The 20,723-nt window shown below is 45.0% G+C and overlaps 9 non-coding genes across 9 annotated transcripts; all 9 read left to right on the top strand.

Annotated features, from left to right (window-relative positions):
* Positions 1 to 483: 483 nt before the first annotated feature.
* LOC147734440 (signal recognition particle RNA) lies at positions 484 to 783 on the top strand. The gene has a single exon (XR_015307921.1).
* Positions 784 to 2,380: 1,597 nt separating this feature from the next.
* On the top strand, positions 2,381 to 2,667 carry LOC147734439 (signal recognition particle RNA). Its single transcript, XR_015307796.1, has one exon.
* A 1,598-nt stretch (positions 2,668 to 4,265) lies between these two features.
* Positions 4,266 to 4,565, top strand: LOC147734438 (signal recognition particle RNA). The gene has a single exon (XR_015307660.1).
* A 1,598-nt stretch (positions 4,566 to 6,163) lies between these two features.
* Positions 6,164 to 6,463, top strand: LOC147734437 (signal recognition particle RNA). The gene has a single exon (XR_015308008.1).
* Positions 6,464 to 8,061: 1,598 nt separating this feature from the next.
* LOC147734436 (signal recognition particle RNA) lies at positions 8,062 to 8,361 on the top strand. The gene has a single exon (XR_015307976.1).
* Positions 8,362 to 12,095: 3,734 nt separating this feature from the next.
* LOC147734435 (signal recognition particle RNA) lies at positions 12,096 to 12,395 on the top strand. Its single transcript, XR_015307719.1, has one exon.
* A 1,598-nt stretch (positions 12,396 to 13,993) lies between these two features.
* LOC147734434 (signal recognition particle RNA) lies at positions 13,994 to 14,293 on the top strand. Its single transcript, XR_015307665.1, has one exon.
* Positions 14,294 to 15,891: 1,598 nt separating this feature from the next.
* Positions 15,892 to 16,191, top strand: LOC147734433 (signal recognition particle RNA). Its single transcript, XR_015308075.1, has one exon.
* Positions 16,192 to 17,793: 1,602 nt separating this feature from the next.
* Positions 17,794 to 18,093, top strand: LOC147734432 (signal recognition particle RNA). Its single transcript, XR_015307847.1, has one exon.
* Positions 18,094 to 20,723: the final 2,630 nt, after the last annotated feature.

Genomic DNA, 20,723 nt, shown 5'->3' with positions numbered 1-20,723 from the left:
TTGCTGCTTTTCTCAACATTGGCTGGCTCGGCATAACAAGAAGGGATGGATGGCTACAGAAGAGCCTGAATTGTGCCTGTAAGGTTCTACAGGGAGTCACTGGCAGATAATGAGAAACTCAGCCCTAAGTTGGCTCTTCTCCCTCACTTTCCTTCTCCTCTCTCCCTCTACCTATCTCTCACTCACTAAATACTAGTATCTATATTGTATTCACATCCCCTTCACAAACTTTCTGACCCTATTTCCTCTCTCCCTTAAATCAGTTCAACCCTCTTCTTTTCCTTTAGGAAACTCCACATCTTTTTTAAAGGCCCTTCCCATATTCACACTGCTTCTTGATAAGACATTATTTTCCTTTCTTTGAAGGATAGTGAAATAGATTTTCTTGAAATACGGTTGGCATACCATCAATTCATTACACCGTACTTTATCATTATCCTTTCTTAAGCAATGCATTTCATCATTAGGACATGTGCTGTGTTTGCCGGGCATGGTGGCGTGTGCCTGTTGTCCTAGCTACTTGGGAGGCTGAGGCTTGTGGATTGCTTGAGCTCAGGGGTTCTGGGCTGCACTCAGCTGTGTTGATCAGGTGTCCATGCTACGTTGGGTATCAATATGGTGTTCTAGAGGGAGCTCTAGAATTTCAGGTTGTGTAATGAGAGGTGCACCGACCCAGGCTGGAAACAGAGCAGGCCAAAGCTTCCATGCCCATCGGTAGCAGGACAGCATCTGAGAGCAGTAGGTGTAACACAGCTTGAGCAAAATAGTGAGACCTAGCCTCTCTTTTTTTGACTCAAATGTGAACGTTTTGATTTTTACAAGATGGTAATGAATTATTTTTCCAAAACCAAATCTTTGTTTTTCTTTTGATATTTTTGCAGGAAGTACAATGAACATTTGAATAGGGCTGGGCATTCTAGCATAGCAGACAATTCTCCAGAATTGCAACATATTGCAACAACAAGCTAGCAGGTGGAGAGGACGGAAAACTCTGTGCAGCCTAGAATAGATGGCTGTGTGATTTTCTGCAAGAATGACTGAAATGCATTCTTCATTTTAGAGCACCTGTAGGATTAAATTGATCTGTCAAGTACAAAAGTATCCTTAGAAGAGCAACTTTGAAATGCATTTGCTGGGTCTTCTGCTGCATTCCTACGTCCAGCTCTAATTCATTTTTTGATTAGCCCTCATTCAATTCCATATATGAATGAGAAGGAGAAATAAGAGGGCCCTTCGCTCTTTGAGAGGAACATGAAAAGACTGAGAACTGTGCAACTCCCAAACATTGGAGCCTTCGGCCTTACTCCAGCCAACTCTTGCGGTTTAATACTTTTAAATCTTGATGTTGTTTAACAATACCAGCAGAAGGGATCAGGTTGACAGGCGCTGCAGTTCTCCAGTATGGGGCTGTCCAGATCATTACTCAATCTACCTTGCATTGGCACAGTATAAAATACGTCATGAAGTCTCCTATGAAAAGGTATACAAATCTGTTTGAATCACTTTTGTTAGTCAGGGGGACCCATTCGCTGGAAGGGGCAGGGAGGACAAAAATAGCTCATTGGTATAGAACACTGAATTAGCAGCTGATTTTGAGGTGGGAGAAGATCGAGTAATCCAACCGGACCTCAATAAACGGTTTCTTAGTATGCAGTAGCCCGCAACCACTTCTAACCCAAAAGCGTAATCTCATCCTTTTGCAGAATCAGGCAAGCTTTCACCTGCTCAAGCTGAACTGACATTGGTCTTCTTGGCCAGCAAGAGTTACTCTCTTGAAGCTGTTGAGGCTAGAGAACAGAATGACGCATATTCATTCTTTATAATAAGTCTTCTAGCCCTCCCACTGCATACCACTTTATAACTTCCAATGTGGCAGATGTCTTCCATCATTGTGACCCTTGCTGCTTTTCTCATCATTGGCTGGCTCGGCATAACAAGAAGGGATGGATGGCTACAGAAGAGCCTGAATTGTGCCTGTAAGGTTCTACAGGGAGTCACTGGCAGATAATGAGAAACTCAGCCCTAAGTTGGCTCTTCTCCCTCACTTTCTTTCTCCTCTCTATCTCTACCTATCTCTCACTCACTAAATACTAGTATCTATATTGTATTCACATCCCCTTCACAAACTTTCTGACCCTACTTCCTCTCTCCCTTAAATCAGTTCAACCCTCTTCTTTTCCTTTAGGAAACTCCACATCTTTTTAAAGGCCCTTCCCATATTCACACTGCTTCTTGATAAGACATTATTTTCCTTTCTTTGAAGGATAGTGAAATAGATTTTCTTGAAATACGGTTGGCATACCATCAATTCATTACACCGTACTTTATCATTATCCTTACTTAAGCAATGCATTTCATCATTAGGACCTGTGCTGTGTTTGCCGGGCATGGTGGCGTGTGCCTGTTGTCCTAGCTACTTGGGAGGCTGAGGCTTGTGGATTGCTTGAGCTCAGGGGTTCTGGGCTGCGATCAGGTGTCCATGCTACGTTGGGTATCAATATGGTGTTCTAGAGGGAGCTCTAGAATTTCAGGTTGTGTATTGAGAGGTGCACCAACCCAGGCTGGAAACAGAGCAGGCCAAAGCTTCCATGCCCATCGGTAGCAGGACAGCACCTGAGAGCAGTAGGTGTAACACAGCTTGAGCAAAATAGTGAGACCTAGCCTCTCTTTTTTTGAATCAAATGTGAACGTTTTGATTTTTACAAGATGGTAATGAATTATTTTTCCAAAACCAAATCTTTGTTTTTCTTTTGATATTTTTGCAGGAAGTACAATGAACATTTGAATAGGGCCGGGCATTCTAGCATAGCAGACAATTCTCCAGAATTGACACATATTGCAACAACAAGCTAGCAGGTGGAGAGGACGGAAAACTCTGTGCAGCCTAGAATAGATGGCTGTGTGATTTTCTGCAAGAATGACTGAAATGCATTCTTCATTTTAGAGCACCTGTAGGATTAAATTGATCTGTCAAGTACAAAAGTATCCTTAGAAGAGCAACTTTGAAATGTGTTTGCTGGGTCTTCTGCTGCATTCCTACGTCCAGCTCTAATTCATTTTTTGATTAGCCCTCATTCAATTCCATATATGAATGAGAAGGAGAAATAAGAGGGCCCTTCGCTCTTTGAGAGAAACATGAAAAGACTGAGAACTGTGCAACTCCCAAACATTGGAGCCTTCGGCCTTACTCCAGCCAACTCTTGCGGTTTAATACTTTTAAATCTTGATGTTGTTTAACAATACCAGCAGAAGGGATCAGGTTGACAGGCGCTGCAGTTCTCCAGTATGGGGCTGTCCAGACCATTACTGAATCTACCTTGCATTGGCACAGTATAAAATACGTCATGAAGTCTCCTATGAAAAGGTATAAAAATCTGTTTGAATCACTTTTGTTAGTCAGGGGGACCCATTCGCTGGAAGGGGCAGGGAGGACAAAAATAGCTCATTGGTATAGAACACTGAATTAGCAGCTGATTTTGAGGTGGGAGAAGATCGAGTAATCCAACCGGACCTCAATAAATGGTTTCTTAGTATGCAGTAGCCCGCAACCACTTCTAACCCAAAAGCGTAATCTCATCCTTTTGCAGAATCAGGCAAGCTTTCACCTGCTCAAGCTGAACTGACATTGGTCTTCTCGGCCAGCAAGAGTTTCTCTCTTGAAGCTGTTGAGGCTAGAGAACAGAATGACGCGTATTCATTCTTTATAATAACTCTTCTAGCCCTCCCACTCCATACCACTTTATAACTTCCAATGTTGCAGATGTCTTCCATCATTGTGACCCTTGCTACTTTTCTCAACATTGGCTGGCTCGGCATAACAAGAAGGGATGGATGGCTACAGGAGAGCCTGAATTGTGCCTGTAAGGTTCTACAGGGAGTCACTGGCAGATAATGAGAATCTCAGCCCTAAGTTGGCTCTTCTCTCTCACTTTCTTTCTCCTCTCTCCCTCTACCTATCTCTCACTCTCTAAATACTAGTATCTATATTGTATTCACATCCCCTTCACAAACTTTCTGACCCTACTTCCTCTCTCCCTTAAATCAGTTCAACCCTCTTCTTTTCCTTTAGGAAACTCCACATCTTTTTTAAAGGCCCTTCCCATATTCACACTGCTTCTTGATAAGACATTATTTTCCTTTCTTTGAAGGATAGTGAAATAGATTTTCTTGAAATACGGTTGGCATACCATCAATTCATTACACCGTACTTTATCATTATCCTTACTTAAGCAATGCATTTCATCATTAGGACATGTGCTGTGTTTGCCGTGCATGGTGGCGTGTGCCTGTTGTCCTAGCTACTTGGGAGGCTGAGGCTTGTGGATTGCTTGAGCTCAGGGGTTCTGGGCTGCACTCTGCTGTGTTGATCAGGTGTCCATGCTACGTTGGGTATCAATATGGTGTTCTAGAGGGAGCTCTAGAATTTCAGGTTGTGTAATGAAAGGTGCACCGACCCAGGCTGGAAACAGAGCAGGCCGAAATTTCCATGCCCATCGGTAGCAGGACAGCACCTGAGAGCAGTAGGTGTAACACAGCTTGAGCAAAATAGTGAGACCTAGCCTCTCTTTTTTTGACTCAAATGTGAACGTTTTGATTTTTACAAGATGGTAATGAATTATTTTTCCAAAACCAAATCTTTGTTTTTCTTTTGATATTTTTGCAGGAAGTATAATGAACATTTGAACTGGGCCGGGCATTCTAGCATAGCAGACAATTCTCCAGAATTGCGACATATTGCAACAACAAGCTAGCAGGTGGAGTGAACTGAAAACTCTGTGCAGCCTAGAATAGATGGCTGTGTGATTTTCTGCAAGGATGACTGAAATGCATTCTTCATTTTAGAGCACCTGTAGGATTAAATTGATCTGTCAAGTACAAAAGTATCCTTAGAAGAGCAACTTTGAAATGCATTTGCTGGGTCTTCTGCTGCATTCCTACGTCCAGCTCTAATTCATTTTTTGATTAGCCCTCATTCAATTCCATATATGAATGAGAAGGAGAAATAAGAGGGCCCTTTGCTCTTTGAGAGAAACATGAAAAGACTGAGAACTGTGCAACTCCCAAACATTGGAGCCTTCGGCCTTACTCCAGCCAACTCTTGCGGTTTAATTCTTTTAAATCTTGATATTGTTTAACAATCCCAGCAGAAGGGATCAGGTTGACAGGCGCTGCAGTTCTCCAGTATGGGGCTGTCCAGATCATTACTCAATCTACCTTGCATTGGCACAGTATAAAATACGTCATGAATTCTCCTATGAAAAGGTATACAAATCTGTTTGAATCACTTTTGTTAGTCAGGGGGACCCATTCGCTGGAAGGGGCAGGGAGGACAAAAATAGCTCATTGGTATAGAACACTGAATTAGCAGCTGATTTTGAGGTGGGAGAAGATCGAGTAATCCAACCGGACCTCAATAAACGGTTTCTTAGTATGCAGTAGCCCGCAACCACTTCTAACCCAAAAGCGTAATCTCATCCTTTTGCAGAATCAGGCAAGCTTTCACCTGCTCAAGCTGAACTGACATTGGTCTTCTTGGCCAGCAAGAGTTCCTCTCTTGAAGCTGTTGAGGCTAGAGAACAGAATGACGCGTATTCATTCCTTATAATAACTCTTCTAGCCCTCCCACTCCATACCACTTTATAACTTCCAATGTTGCAGATGTCTTCCATCATTGTGACCCTTGCTACTTTTCCCAACATTGGCTGGCTCGGCATAACAAGAAGGGATGGATGGCTACAGAAGAGCCTGAATTGTGCCTGTAAGGTTCTACAGGGAGTCACTGGCAGATAATGAGAAACTCAGCCCTAAGTTGGCTCTTCTCTCTCACTTTCTTTCTCCTCTCTCCCTCTACCTATCTCTCACTCTCTAAATACTAGTATCTATATTGTATTCACCTCCCCTTCACAAACTTTCTGACCCTACTTCCTCTCTCCCTTAAATCAGTTCAACCCTCTTCTTTTCCTTTAGGAAACTCCACATCTTTTTTAAAGGCCCTTCCCATATTCACACTGCTTCTTGATAAGACATTATTTTCCTTTCTTTGAAGGATAGTGAAATAGATTTTCTTGAAATACGGTTGGCATACCATCAATTCATTACACCGTACTTTATCATTATCCTTACTTAAGCAATGCATTTCATCATTAGAACATGTGCTGTGTTTGCCGGGCATGGTGGCGTGTGCCTGTTGTCCTAGCTACTTGGGAGGCTGAGGCTTGTGGATTGCTTGAGCTCAGGGGTTTTGGGCTGCACTCAGCTGTGTTGATCAGGTGTCCATGCTACGTTGGGTATCAATATGGTGTTCTAGAGGAAGCTCTAGAATTTCAGGTTGTGTAATGAGAGGTGCACCGACCCAGGCTGGAAACAGAGCAGGCCAAAGCTTCCATGCCCATCGGTAGCAGGACAGCACCTGAGAGCAGTAGGTGTAACACAGCTTGAGCAAAATAGTGAGACCTAGCCTCTCTTTTTTTGACTCAAATGTGAACGTTTTGATTTTTACAAGATGGTAATGAATTATTTTTCCAAAACCAAATCTTTGTTTTTCTTTTGATATTTTTGCAGGAAGTACAATGAACATTTGAACTGGGCCGGGCATTCTAGCATAGCAGACAATTCTCCAGAATTGCAACATATTGCAACAACAAGCTAGCAGGTGGAGAGGACTGAAAACTCTGTGCAGCCTAGAATAGATGGCTGTGTGATTTTCTGCAAGGATGACTGAAATGCATTCTTCATTTTCGAGCACCTGTAGGATTAAATTGATCTGTCAAGTACAAAAGTATCCTTAGAAGAGCAACTTTGAAATGCGTTTGCTGGGTCTTCTGCTGCATTCCTACGTCCAGCTCTAATTCATTTTTTGATTAGCCCTCATTCAATTCCATATATGAATGAGAAGGAGAAATAAGAGGGCCCTTCGCTCTTTGAGAGAAACATGAAAAGACTGAAAACTGTGTAACTCCCAAACATTGGAGCCTTCGGCCTTACTCCAGCCAACTCTTGCGGTTTAATACTTTTAAATCTTGATGTTGTTTAACAATACCAGCAGAAGGGATCAGGTTGACAGGCGCTGCAGTTCTCCAGTATGGGGCTGTTCAGATCATTACTCAATCTACCTTGCATTGGCACAGTATAAAATACGTCATGAAGTCTCCTATGAAAAGGTATACAAATCTGTTTGAATCACTTTTGTTAGTCAGGGGGACCCATTCGCTGGAAGGGGCAGGGAGGACAAAAATAGCTCATTAGTATAGAACACTGAATTAGCAGCTGATTTTGAGGTGGGAGAAGATCGAGTAATCCAACCAAAACTCAATAAACGGTTTCTTAGTATGCAGTAGCCCGCAACCACTTCTAACCCAAAAGCGTAATCTCATCCTTTTGCAGAATCAGGCAAGCTTTCACCTGCTCAAGCTGAACTGACATTGGTCTTCTTGGCCAGCAAGAGTTCCTCTCTTGAAGCTGTTGAGGCTAGAGAACAGAATGACGCATATTCATTCTTTATAATACCTCTTCTAGCCCTCCCACTCCATACCACTTTATAACTTCCAATGTTTCAGATGTCTTCCATCAATGTGACCCTTGCTGCTTTTCTCAACATTGGCTGGCTCGGCATAACAAGAAGGGATGGATGTGTACAGGAGAGCCTGAATTGTGCCTGTAAGGTTCTACAGGGAGTCACTGGCAGATAATGAGAAACTCAGCCCTAAGTTGGCTCTTCTCTCTCACTTTCTTTCTCCTCTCTCCCTCTACCTATCTCTCACTCTCTAAATACTAGTATCTATATTGTATTCACATCCCCTTCACAAACTTTCTGACCCTACTTCCTCTCTCCCTTAAATCAGTTCAACCCTCTTCTTTTCCTTTAGGAAACTCCACATCTTTTTTAAAGGCCCTTCCCATATTCACACTGCTTCTTGATAAGACATTATTTTCCTTTCTTTGAAGGATAGTGAAATAGATTTTCTTGAAATACGGTTGTCATACCATCAATTAATTACACCGTACTTTATCATTATCCTTACTTAAGCAATGCATTTCATCATTAGGACATGTGCTGTATTTGCCGGGCATGGTGGCGTGTGCCTGTTGTCCTACCTACTTGGGAGGCTGAGGCTTGTGGATTGCTTGAGCTCAGGGGTTCTGGGCTGCCCTCAGCTGTGCTGATCAGGTGTCCATGCTACGTTGGGTATCAATATGGTGTTCTAGAGGGAGCTCTAGAATTTCAGGTTGTGTAATGAGTGGTGCACTGACCCAGGCTGGAAACAGAGCAGGCCAAAGCTTCCATGCCCATCGGTAGCAGGACAGCACCTGAGAGCAGTAGGTGTAACACAGCCTGAGCAAAATAGTGAGACCTAGCCTCTCTTTTTTTGACTCAAATGTGAACGTTTTGATTTTTACAAGATGGTAATGAATTATTTTTCCAAAACCAAATCTTTGTTTTTCTTTTGATATTTTTGCAGGAAGTACAATGAACATTTGAACTGGGCCGGGCATTCTAGCATAGCAGACAATTCTCCAGAATTGCAACATATTGCAACAACAAGCTAGCAGGTGGAGAGGACGGAAAACTCTGTGCAGCCTAGAATAGATGGCTGTGTGATTTTCTGCAAGGATGACTGAAATGCATTCTTCATTTTAGAGCACCTGTAGGATTAAATTGATCTGTCAAGTACCAAAGTATCCTTAGAAGAGCAACTTTGAAATGCGTTTGCTGGGTCTTCTGCTGCATTTCTACGTCCAGCTCTAATTCATTTTTTGATTAGCCCTCATTCAATTCCATATATGAATGAGAAGGAGAAATAAGAGGGCCCTTCGCTCTTTGAGAGAAACATGAAAAGACTGAAAACTGTGTAACTCCCAAACATTGGAGCCTTCGGCCTTACTCCAGCCAACTCTTGCGGTTTAATACTTTTAAATCTTGATGTTGTTTAACAATACCAGCAGAAGGGATCAGGTTGACAGGCGCTGCAGTTCTCCAGTATGGGGCTTCCAGATCATTACTCAATCTACCTTGCATTGGCACAGTATAAAATACGTCATGAAGTCTCCTATGAAAAGGTATACAAATCTGTTTGAATCACTTTTGTTAGTCAGGGGGACCCATTCGCTGGAAGGGGCAGGGAGGACAAAAATAGCTCATTAGTATAGAACACTGAATTAGCAGCTGATTTTGAGGTGGGAGAAGATCGAGTAATCCAACCAAACCTCAATAAACGGTTTCTTAGTATGCAGTAGCCTGCAACCACTTCTAACCCAAAAGCGTAATCTCATCCTTTTGCAGAATCAGGCAAGCTTTCACCTGCTCAAGCTGAACTGACATTGGTCTTCTTGGCCAGCAAGAGTTCCTCTCTTGAAGCTGTTGAGGCTAGAGAACAGAATGACGTGTATTCATTCTTTATAATACCTCTTCTAGCCCTCCCACTCCTTACCACTTTATAACTTCCAATGTTTCAGATGTCTTCCATCAATGTGACCCTTGCTGCTTTTCTCAACATTGGCTGGCTCGGCATAACAAGAAGGGATGGATGTCTACAGGAGAGCCTGAATTGTGCCTGTAAGGTTCTACAGGGAGTCACTGGCAGATAATGAGAAACTCAGCCCTAAGTTGGCTCTTCTCTCTCGCTTTCTTTCTCCTCTCTCCCTCTACCTATCTCTCACTCTCTAAATACTAGTATCTATATTGTATTCACATCCCCTTCACAAACTTTCTGACCCTACTTCCTCTCTCCCTTAAATCAGTTCAACCCAAAGGTTCAAAATATGCTTTATTCGATATTCAGCAAAGAAATATCATATAAGCGTAAAATTTCATAAAATATCATACAAACATACAATTACAGAAATAATTTAAAACAAACAATTTAGTCATTTCATTAAAATAAGTAGATGGCAACCATTTGAAAAGCAAGATTTGGAAGACCAATCTTTAGAGTGATTAAGAGTTAATTAGAAAAGGAGCAATCAATTAGACCTTGATGCATAAAGAAAAATGACATAGCATGTACGACAAGATACATATATACAATTGTTAAGAACATATTGGGCTTTTTCCATTTTACATGTCTGGGTATAAGAGTGATAAACACATGGTGGCCAGAGTCCCCTTTCACCAAGTGTTATTGTTCATTACTCTGGGGCCCGGGTAAAAATCAAACAGGTCCCAAGTAGAAATAGGGCCATCACCGGGTTTTGGTTGAAAAAGTCTTAAAAAGGGGACAATGTTCCTGTGTTTAAATCTGATCAGTATCAGATCTCCCGAAATGTCTTTAGGCAATCTGCCTAACCACCCCACCCTCCTGACACTCACAATTCCGCCATCTAGGGCGGGCGGCAGCGGTCTGTTGTTGTTAAGCCAAAAGATGGTCTTATTTAGCAGCTCCTCGCTTGTTTCGTGATTGCCCTGACCAAGTTCAGGCACCCCGGAAAGAACGGACACGTAGGGGGCAGCTTCAGGGGGTAAATTAATTCTATGCCTTCTTGGCTGAGGATATCTAGAGGCTTTAAAAGGGGCACTAGTAGGTTTAGGAGTGTTATTATGGCCCCTTGGGAAGGGTATACTCAGGGCAGGGTCAATTGTTCGTGGTTTTCTGAGTTCAGTAGGAATAGGCTTGTCCGGGTTTATACAGAGCGTGGAACGTGGGGAAACAGAAGAATTTACAGTTGGTGGGTAAGTCGTTTTTACTATTTGTTCAACACTGGTCAACCTGTCTCCCAACTCCTTAATTTTAGTGACCAGGGGTAACAGAGCAGCATTCAACAATCGCTCAAATTCGGCCAATAGGGTCGATTGAAAGGGGGAAACAGGATTATTTAATGTAGACCCTGCTTTATGTGGCGTTAACACAATTGGATTGGCAGGGAGGGATGAGGAGCTACAACACATTAGATTGACATTTAATGGAGTTTCCTCGTTGTTAAACAGGATTAAATCAGGGGATACAGGTACAGCCTGGTTGGTACAGTTTATGAGATCAGTGTCTTTGCCCGCTCTGGGGGGGGTTAATATATCAGGTACATAGTTAGTGCCGCACACGGCATTAAGCTCTTCCCAAAAAGACATCATGGGAGGAATATGTAGGGCCTGATGACGACACTGGACAAAAGAGCATAAATATGTATACGGTATTATGTCTCTGTACCTCTTGAGTTAGGACCAAGTGGGGTGGCCCGCCCGGTCCTCCTCAGGTCCTCTGAGGGCCACAGAGGGCCCGCCCTTTGCCCGGGCTTAGCCCCGGGCGCCGACCCGCGCGCGATCCCGCGACGCGGGGGCTCGCGCTGTCCTTAAGCGCACCTCCGGGGGCGGGACAGGAAACACGCCTCCTTGGCGCTAGGGTTGCTGGGGGATGTAGTCCCCGATGTGCTGCCTCGCCGCGATTTCCCCGAGGCGGCAGGCAGCAGGGAGCCTGGTGTATCTTTCTGCAGAGCAGCGCTGTAGCTGCGGTGGTGGTCTGGAGCCAAATGAGAGGACGACCTCCCAGGTGAGTGTGGCCGATAGTCCCCCGCTCCCCCGGGGCTCGCGCTGTCCTTAAGCGCACCTCCGGGGGCGGGACAGGAAACACGCCTCCTTGGCGCTAGGGTTGCTGGGGGATGTAGTCTCCGATGTGCTGCCTCGCCGCGATTTCCCCGAGGAGGCAGGCAGCAGGGAGCCTGGTGTATCTTTCTGCAGAGCAGCGCTGTAGCTGCGGTGGTGGTCTGGAGCCAAATGAGAGGACGACCTCCCAGGTGAGTGTGGCCGATAGTCCCCCGCTCCCCCGGGGCTCGCGCTGTCCTTAAGCGCACCTCCGGGGGCGGGACAGGAAACACGCCTCCTTGGCGCTAGGGTTGGTGGGGGATGTAGTCCCCGATGTGCTGCCTCGCCGCGATTTCCCCCATCAGTTCAACCCTCTTCTTTTCCTTTAGGAAACTCCACATCTTTTTTAAAAGGCCCTTTCCATATTCACACTGCTTCTTGATAAGACATTATTTTCCTTTCTTTGAAGGATAGTTAAATAGATTTTCTTGAAATACGGTTGGCATACCATCAATTCATTACACCGTACTTTATCAATATCCTTACTTAAGCAATGCATTTCATCATTAGGACATGTGCTGTATTTCCCGGGCATGGTGGCGTGTGCCTGTTGTCCTAGCTACTTGGGAGGCTGAGGCTTGTGGATTTCTTGAGCTCAGGGGTTCTGGGCTGCACTCAGCTGTGCTGATCAGGTGTCCATGCTACGTTGGGTATCAATATGGTGTTCTAGAGGGAGCTCTAGAATTTCAGGTTGTGTAATGAGTAGTGCACTGACCCAGGCTGGAAACAGAGCAGGCCAAAGCTTCCATGCCCATCAGTTGCAGGACAGCACCTGAGAGCAGTAGGTGTAACACAGCCTGAGCAAAATAGTGAGACCTCGCCTCTCTTTTTTTGACTCAAATGTGAACGTTTTGATTTTTACAAGATGGTAATGAATTATTTTTCCAAAACCAAATCTTTGTTTTTCTTTTGATATTTTTGCAGGAAGTACAATGAACATTTGAACTGGGCCGGGCATTCTAGCATAGCAAACAATTCTCCAGAATTGCAACATATTGCAACAACAAGCTAGCAGGTGGAGAGGACGGAAAACTCTGTGCAGCCTAGAATAGATGGCTGTGTGATTTTCTGCAAGGAAGACTGAAATGCATTCTTCATTTTAGAGCACCTGTAGGATTAAATTGATCTGTCAAGTACAAAAGTATCCTTAGAAGAGCAACTTTGAAATGCATTTGCTGGGTCTTCTGCTGCATTCCTACGTCCAGCTCTAATTAATTTTTTGATTAGCCCTCATTCAATTCCATATATGAATGAGAAGGAGAAATAAGAGGGCCCTTCGCTCTTTGAGAGAAACATGAAAAGACTGAAAACTGTGTAACTCCCAAACATTGGAGCCTTCGGCCTTACTCCAGCCAACTCTTGCGGTTTAATACTTTTAAATCTTGATGTTGTTTAACAATCCCAGCAGAAGGGATCAGGTTGACAGGCGCTGCAGTTCTCCAGTATGTGGCTGTCCAGATCATTACTCAATCTACCCTGCATTGGCACAGTATAAAATACGTCATGAAGTCTCCTATGCAAAGGTATACAAATCTGTTTGAATCACTTTTGTTAGTCAGGGGGACCCATTCGCTGGAAGGGGCAGGGAGGACAAAAATAGCTCATTCGTATAGAACACTGAATTAGCAGCTGATTTTGAGGTGGGAGAAGATCGAGTAATCCAACCGGACCTCAATAAACGGTTTCTTAGTATGCAGTAGCCCGCAACCACTTCTAACCCAAAAGCGTAATCTCATCCTTTTGCAGAATCAGGCAAGCTTTCACCTGCTCAAGCTGAACTGACATTGGTCTTCTTGGCCAGCAAGAGTTCCTCTCTTGAAGCTGATGAGGCTAGAGAACAGAATGACGCATATTCATTCTTTATAATAACTCTTCTAGCCCTTCCACTCCATACCACTTTATAACTTCCAATGTGGCAGATGTCTTCCATCATTGTGACTCTTGCTGCTTTTCTCAACATTGGCTGGCTCGGCATAACAAGAAGGGATGGATGGCTACAGGAGAGCCTGAATTGTGCCTGTAAGGTTCTACAGGGAGTCACTGGCAGATGATGAGAAACTCAGCCCTAAGTTGGCTCTTCTCTCTCACTTTCTTTCTCCTCTCTACCTCTACCTATCTCTCACTCTCTAAATACTAGTATCTATATTGTATTCACATCCCCTTCACAAACTTTCTGACCCTACTTCCTCTCTCCCTTAAATCAGTTCAACCCTCTTCTTTTCCTTTAGGAAACTCCACATCTTTTTTAAAGGCCCTTCCCATATTCACACTGCTTCTTGATAAGACATTATTTTCCTTTCTTTGAAGGATAGTGAAATAGATTTTCTTGAAATACGGTTGGCATACCATCAATTCATTACACCGTACTTTATCATTATCCTTTCTTAAGCAATGCATTTCATCATTAGGACATGTGCTGTGTTTGCCGGGCATGGTGGCGTGTGCCTGTTGTCCTAGCTACTTGGGAGGCTGAGGCTTGTGGATTGCTTGAGCTCAGGGGTTCTGGACTGCACTCAGCTGTGTTGATCATGTGTCCATGCTACGTTGGGTATCAATATGGTGTTCTAGAGGGAGCTCTAGAATTTCAGGTTGTGTAATGAGAGGTGCACCGACCCAGGCTGGAAACAGAGCAGGCCAAAGCTTCCATGCCCATCGGTAGCAGAACAGCACCTTAGAGCAGTAGGTGTAACACAGCCTGAGCAAAATAGTGAGACCTAGCCTCTCTTTTTTTGACTCAAATGTGAACGTTTTGATTTTTACAAGATGGTAATGAATTATTTTTCCAAAACCAAATCTGTGTTTTTCTTTTGATATTTTTGCAGGAAGTACAATGAACATTTGAACTGGGCCGGGCATTCTAGCATAGCAGACAATTCTCCAGAATTGCGACATATTGCAACAACAATCTAGCAGGTGGAGAGGACTGAAAACTCTGTGCAGCCTAGAATAGATGGCTGTGTGATTTTCTGCAAGGATGACTGAAATGCATTCTTCATTTTAGAGCACCTGTAGGATTAAATTGATCTGTCAAGTACAAAGGTATCCTTAGAAGAGCAACTTTGAAATGCGTTTGCTGGGTCTTCTGCTGCATTCCTTCGTCCAGCTCTAATTCATTTTTTGATTAGCCCTCATTCAATTCCATATATGAATGAGACGGAAAAATAAGAGGGCCATTCGCTCTTTGAGAGAAACATGAAAAGACTGAAAACTGTGTAACTCCCAAACATTGGAGCCTTCGGCCTTACTCCAGCCAACTCTTGCGGTTTAATACTTTTAAATCTTGATGTTGTTTAACAATCCCAGCAGAAGGGATCAGGTTGACAGGCGCTGCAGTTCTCCAGTATGGGGCTGTCCAGATCATTACTCAATCTACCTTGCATTGGCACAGTATAAAATACGTCATGAAGTCTCCTATGAAAAGGTATACAAATCTGTTTGAATCACTTTTGTTAGTCAGGGGGACCCATTCGCTGGAAGGGGCAGGGAGGACAAAAATAGCTCATTGGTATAGAACACTGAATTAGCAGCTGATTTTGAGGTGGGAGAAGATCGAGTAATCCAACCGGACCTCAATAAACGGTTTCTTAATATGCAGTAGCCCGCAACCACTTCTAACCCAAAAGCGTAATCTCATCCTTTTGCAGAATCAGGCAAGCTTTCGCCTGCTCAAGCTGAACTGACATTGGTCTTCTTGGCCAGCAAGAGTTCCTCTCTTGAAGCTGTTTAGGCTAGAGAACAGAATGACGCGTATTCATTCTTTATAATACCTCTTCTAGCCCTCCCACTCCATACCACTTTATAACTTCCGATGTTTCAGATGTCTTCCATCAATGTGACCCTTGCTGCTTTTCTCAACATTGGCTGGCTCGGCATAACAAGAAGGGATGGATGTCTACAGGAGAGCCTGAATTGTGCCTGTAAGGTTCTACAGGGAGTCACTGGCAGATAATGAGAAACTAAGCACTAAGTTGGCTCTTCTCTCTCACTTTCTTTCTCCTCTCTCCCTCTACCTATCTCTCACTCTCTAAATACTAGTATCTATATTGTATTCACATCCCCTTCACAAACTTTCTGACCCTACTTCCTCTCTCCCTTAAATCAGTTCAACCCTCTTCTTTTCCTTTAGGAAACTCCACATCTTTTTTAAAGGCCCTTCCCATATTCACACTGCTTCTTGATAAGACATTATTTTCCTTTCTTTGAAGGATAGTGAAATAGATTTTCTTTAAATACGGTTGGCATACCATCAATTCATTACACCGTACTTTATCATTATCCTTTCTTAAGCAATGCATTTCATCATTAGGACATGTGCTGTGTTTGCCGGGCATGGTGGCGTGTGCCTGTTGTCCTAGTTACTTGGGAGGCTGAGGCTTGTGGATTGCTTGAGCTCAGGCGTTCTGGGCTGCACTCAGCTGTGTTGATCAGGTGTCCATGCTACGTTGGGTATCAATATGGTGTTCTAGAGGGAGCTCTAGAATTTCAGGTTGTGTAATGAGAGGTGCACCGACCCCGGCTGGAAACAGAGCAGGCCAAAGCTTCCATGCCCATCGGTAGCAGAACAGCACCTGAGAGCAGTAGGTGTAACACAGCCTGAGCAAAATAGTGAGACCTAGCCTCTCTTTTTTTTGACTCAAATGTGAACGTTTTGATTTTTACAAGATGGTAATGAATTATTTTTCCAAAACCAAATCTTTGTTTTTCTTTTGATATTTTTGCAGGAAGTACAATGAACATTTGAACTGGGCCGGGCATTCTAGCATAGCAGACAATTCTCCAGAATTGCGACATATTGCAACAACAATCTAGCAGGTGTATAGGACTGAAAACTCTGTGCTTCCTAGAATAGATGGCTGTGTGATTTTCTGCAAGGATGACTGAAATGCATTCTTCATTTTAGAGCACCTGTAGGATTAAATTGATCTGTCAAGTACTAAAGTATCCTTAGAAGAGCAACTTTGAAATGCGTTTGGTGGGTCTTCTGCTGCATTCCTACGTCCAGCTCTAATTCATTTTTTGATTAGCCCTCATTCAATTCCATACATGAATGAGAAGGAGAAATAAGAGGGCCCTTCGCTCTTTGAGAGAAACATGAAAAGACTGAAAACTGTGTAACTCCCAAACATTGGAGCCTTCGGCCTTACTCCAGCCAACTCTTGCGGTTTAATACTTTTAAATCTTGATGTTGTTTAACAATCCCAGCAGAAGGGATCAGGTTGACAGGCGCTGCAGTTCTCCAGTATGGGGCTGTCCAGATCATTACTCAATCTACCTTGCATTGGCACAGTATAAAATACGTCATGAAGTCTCCTATGAAAAGGTATACAAATCTGTTTGAATCACTTTTGTTAGTCAGTGGGACCCATTCGCTGGAAGGGGCAGGGAGGAAAAAAATAGCTCATTGGTATAGAACACTGAATTAGCAGCTGATTTTGAGGTGGGAGAAGATCGAGTAATCCAACTGGACCTCAATAAACGGTTTCTTAATATGCAGTAGCCCGCAACCACTTCTAACCCAAAAGCGTAATCTCATCCTTTTGCAGAATCAGGCAAGCTTTCGCCTGCTCAAGCTGAACTGACATTGGTCTTCTTGGCCAGCTTCAAGAGTTCCTCTCTTGAAGCTGTTGAGGCTAGAGAACAGAATGACGCGTATTCATTCTTTATAATAACTCTTCTAGCCCTCCCACTCCATACCACTTTATAACTTCCAATGTTTCAGATGTCTTCCATCAATGTGACCCTTGCTGCTTTTCTCAACATTGGCTGGCTCGGCATAACAAGAAGGGATGGATGTCTACAGGAGAGCCTGAATTGTGCCTGTAAGGTTCTACAGGGAGTCACTGGCAGATAATGAGAAACTCAGCCCTAAGTTGGCTCTTCTCTCTCACTTTCTTTCTCCTCTCTTCCTCTACCTATCTCTCACTCTCTAAATACTAGTATCTATATTGTATTCACATCCCCTTCACAAACTTTCTGACCCTACTTCCTCTCTCCCTTAAATCAGTTCAACCCTCTTCTTTTCCTTTAGGAAACTCCACATCTTTTTTAAAGGCCCTTCCCATATTCACACTGCTTCTTGATAAGACATTATTTTCCTTTCTTTGAAGCATAGTTAAATAGATTTTCTTGAAATACGATTGGCATACCATCAATTCATTACACCGTACTTTATCAATATCCTTACTTAAGCAATGCATTTCATCATTAGAATATGTGCTGTATTTGCCGGGCATGGTGGTGTGTGCCTGTTGTCCTAGCTACTTGGGAGGCTGAGGCTTGTGGATTGCTTGAGCTCAGGGGTTCTGGGCTGCACTCAGCTGTGCTGATCAGGTGTCCATGCTACGTTGGGTATCAATATGGTGTTCTAGAGGGAGCTCTGGAATTTCAGGTTGTGTAATGAGTGGTGCACCGACCCAGGCTGGAAACAGAGCAGGCCAAAGCTTCCATGCCCATCGGTAGCAGGACAGCACCTGAGAGCAGTAGGTGTAACACAGCCTGAGCAAAATAGTGAGAACTAGCCTCTCTTTTGTTGACTCAAATGTGAACGTTTTGATTTTTACAAGATGGTAATTGTTGGACTTGGCCTTTTTCCCCCCAAATTTTTCGCTTTTGAGCCCCTTACCTAGGATGTCTCCCCCATGGGATTAAACCTGTATAGGCCATGAGTGGTGTGAGACACTTTGTTGAAAATGTAAAATTACATGTTGTTAAATGGTGTACAGAAAATATCCCCCATTTTAAAAATGTACCAGACTAAAATGTACTGTGATTTTAAAATGGATGCCATGGCCTGGGTAGTGCCACCTGACTGCGTTAGGTTGGCGGTCTAGTTAATATTACCCAGCTACCCCTAGCTTTTGGAGGGAAAGCCTGGCACCCAGGGTGCTCACCCCCTCCCCTAGAACCAGTTTAGGCTAGATGTGCCAACATTCTAGAAGGTCCAGGCACTGCCTGGGAGGAGGGTATAAATAGGGAGAAGTGTCACCAGAGAGTCAGTCAGCGCGGGGACAAGAAAGAGAGGGGACCTGCTGTGAGGTGCTACCGCCACATGGGCCTGTGAGCTGGGCCCTGCACCCCTATAAACCCCCCCCTCTGCTGTCCCCATGGGCCCCTGACAAGGGAGGACTCTTCATAGGTCCCTGACGCCGTGGGACCTTGAACTACGCCAGCGCTGAGGGAAAAAAGGTGCCCAGAAGAGGAGGAATGCTGTGGGCTTGACCCCCCCAGGAGGTGAGGAGTGTGCCCCTGGGGCTGGCTGTGGAACTGTTCACCCCCCCTCCGTGAGGTGCGCCTGTCGGACGCTGTTGGGGAGGTTGGTGCCCCTGGAGGAGCTGTGGCCCCTTTGGATGCACAGGGCTGTGAGGAGCCTACTTGGAAGCCCTGGTTTGCCTACCTAAGCGCTGTAAATTCCAAGACTGTTGCTGCCCTGACCTGAACTGTACTGCCTGGGAAGCGTTATAAATTGGAAGCGCTAGAGAAGGACTGGGAGGAGCTGCCTGTCCCTAGAAGCCCTGAACTGCCTCTATTCTGTCGGGCTGAGAGAGAGGAGCTGAGCGCTGTGAATAGCGCTGTGGGAGCCTACCCCATGTGGAGGTGTCCTTTTGCTGAGGAGATAGTGCCCCAGGAGCCTACCCCTTTATCGACGCCTCACGCCGGCTGGAACTGCCCGTGAAGTAAATAATGAAATAAAAGGGAGCCTACCCCTTATCGCCGCCAGAAATCACCGCCGCGGCCCGGCGCTGTGGGAGGCATCGTTGTGGCGACCCCCGGTACCAGGAGGGGGCCGCCGATGAGGAGGAGCGGGCCGCGCTAGGCCCTGAAGCCGGAGAGGCCGGCATCACTTGGCGGGGGCGCCGGGGACGTCACCGGTCACATCCCGAGCCCCGCCGCGCACTGATTGGCCTGCGCGGCCGTGCCTCTGGAAGGCCGCACAGGGATTGGCTGCCGGAAGCTGAGGCAGGAAGAAGCCGGCCGGCGGCGTCGCGGGCCCCCAGTGAGCTGAGGGGAGTCCCGATAATGTAAGAAGACCGGAGCGGGAGCCTACCCCGCCGGTCTGCGGCCGCGGACAGAAGCTGTGGAGGAGGCGGGGCCGGGGCACACTGTCGGTGCTAGCCCCGCCGCCACAAAAAGAAGCGTCGCCGTGGGGAGAGTGTGGAGGGCGGGAGCCTACCCCGCCTACCAAGGAAAGCCCGGCCGCAGGGAGATCCCAGAGGAGCAGAGTGCCTGCGGGGCTCGCGAGGACGAGGGAGCCCGACTGTGCCGCCCGGAGGCCGCATTGAATTCCCCCCGGCCCCCGTGAGGAGGAGAGGCCCGAGTGACGCCGCAGGAAGGGGAAGGGCCTCGAGGCATATTGCCGGTGCCTGCCCCCCTCTCCCCGGAGGAGAGCCCCGCGTGTGTCCTGCTGATAGAGCGCGCAGTTCACCCGGGTCACAAGTTTACCAATTTCCACGCACTGGGCCTTGGCGTGCATACAATGACTGTGCTTGCGTGAACCGGGTGATTTTTACACGCTACTATGAGTAATTCGGGGGGTGACTTCACACCACTGCTGATTATGTACCTGACTTACCACAGGCACATTACTCCTGACGGATCAGGAGCTAGCAGGGAATAGGTGACAGGAGCCCTAGAAGAAATACACTTTATAAACCAAAATACATTGTCCACACTGTAATCTGTAAAATAACCACAGACACCTGATGAGTTTAAAAGTTTATCTAAAGATTTCAAAGTAAATATGCCAAGATAAGCAAAATACAAAATAACACATCAAGCATTAAGATCACAACCAGAATGTAGCTATGGATTAAGGCAAGGATCATTTGAGTATATGTGAACACTATGGGTAAGAATATTAAGAACCAACTAGCCACTGCAAGTTTATACTAGGACATGGGACATGAACGGGACCTAACTTATTTAAACCAGGCTACCTAGGCTATTCTTACTAAGTTCACTGCAACCACGCTAAAGGAAGGAGAAATTTGGGAACACGCTAGTATGTATGACAGATCAATAATATCCTACAGGTGGGGAGAGAAGTGGAACAAGTCTAAGAAACAATCGCATATAATTGGCATTTCAAAATAATAGCAATATCTCAGGCAAGAGTGCTTTATAAAGGAGTGAAGAGAGAGAGAGAGAGAGATGTAAA

Source organism: Lissotriton vulgaris, chromosome 1_2 (assembly GCF_964263255.1).
Source record: "Lissotriton vulgaris chromosome 1_2, aLisVul1.2, whole genome shotgun sequence".
Classification (NCBI taxonomy): domain Eukaryota; kingdom Metazoa; phylum Chordata; class Amphibia; order Caudata; family Salamandridae; genus Lissotriton; species Lissotriton vulgaris.
This window is presented reverse-complemented; position numbering and strand designations above follow the sequence as displayed.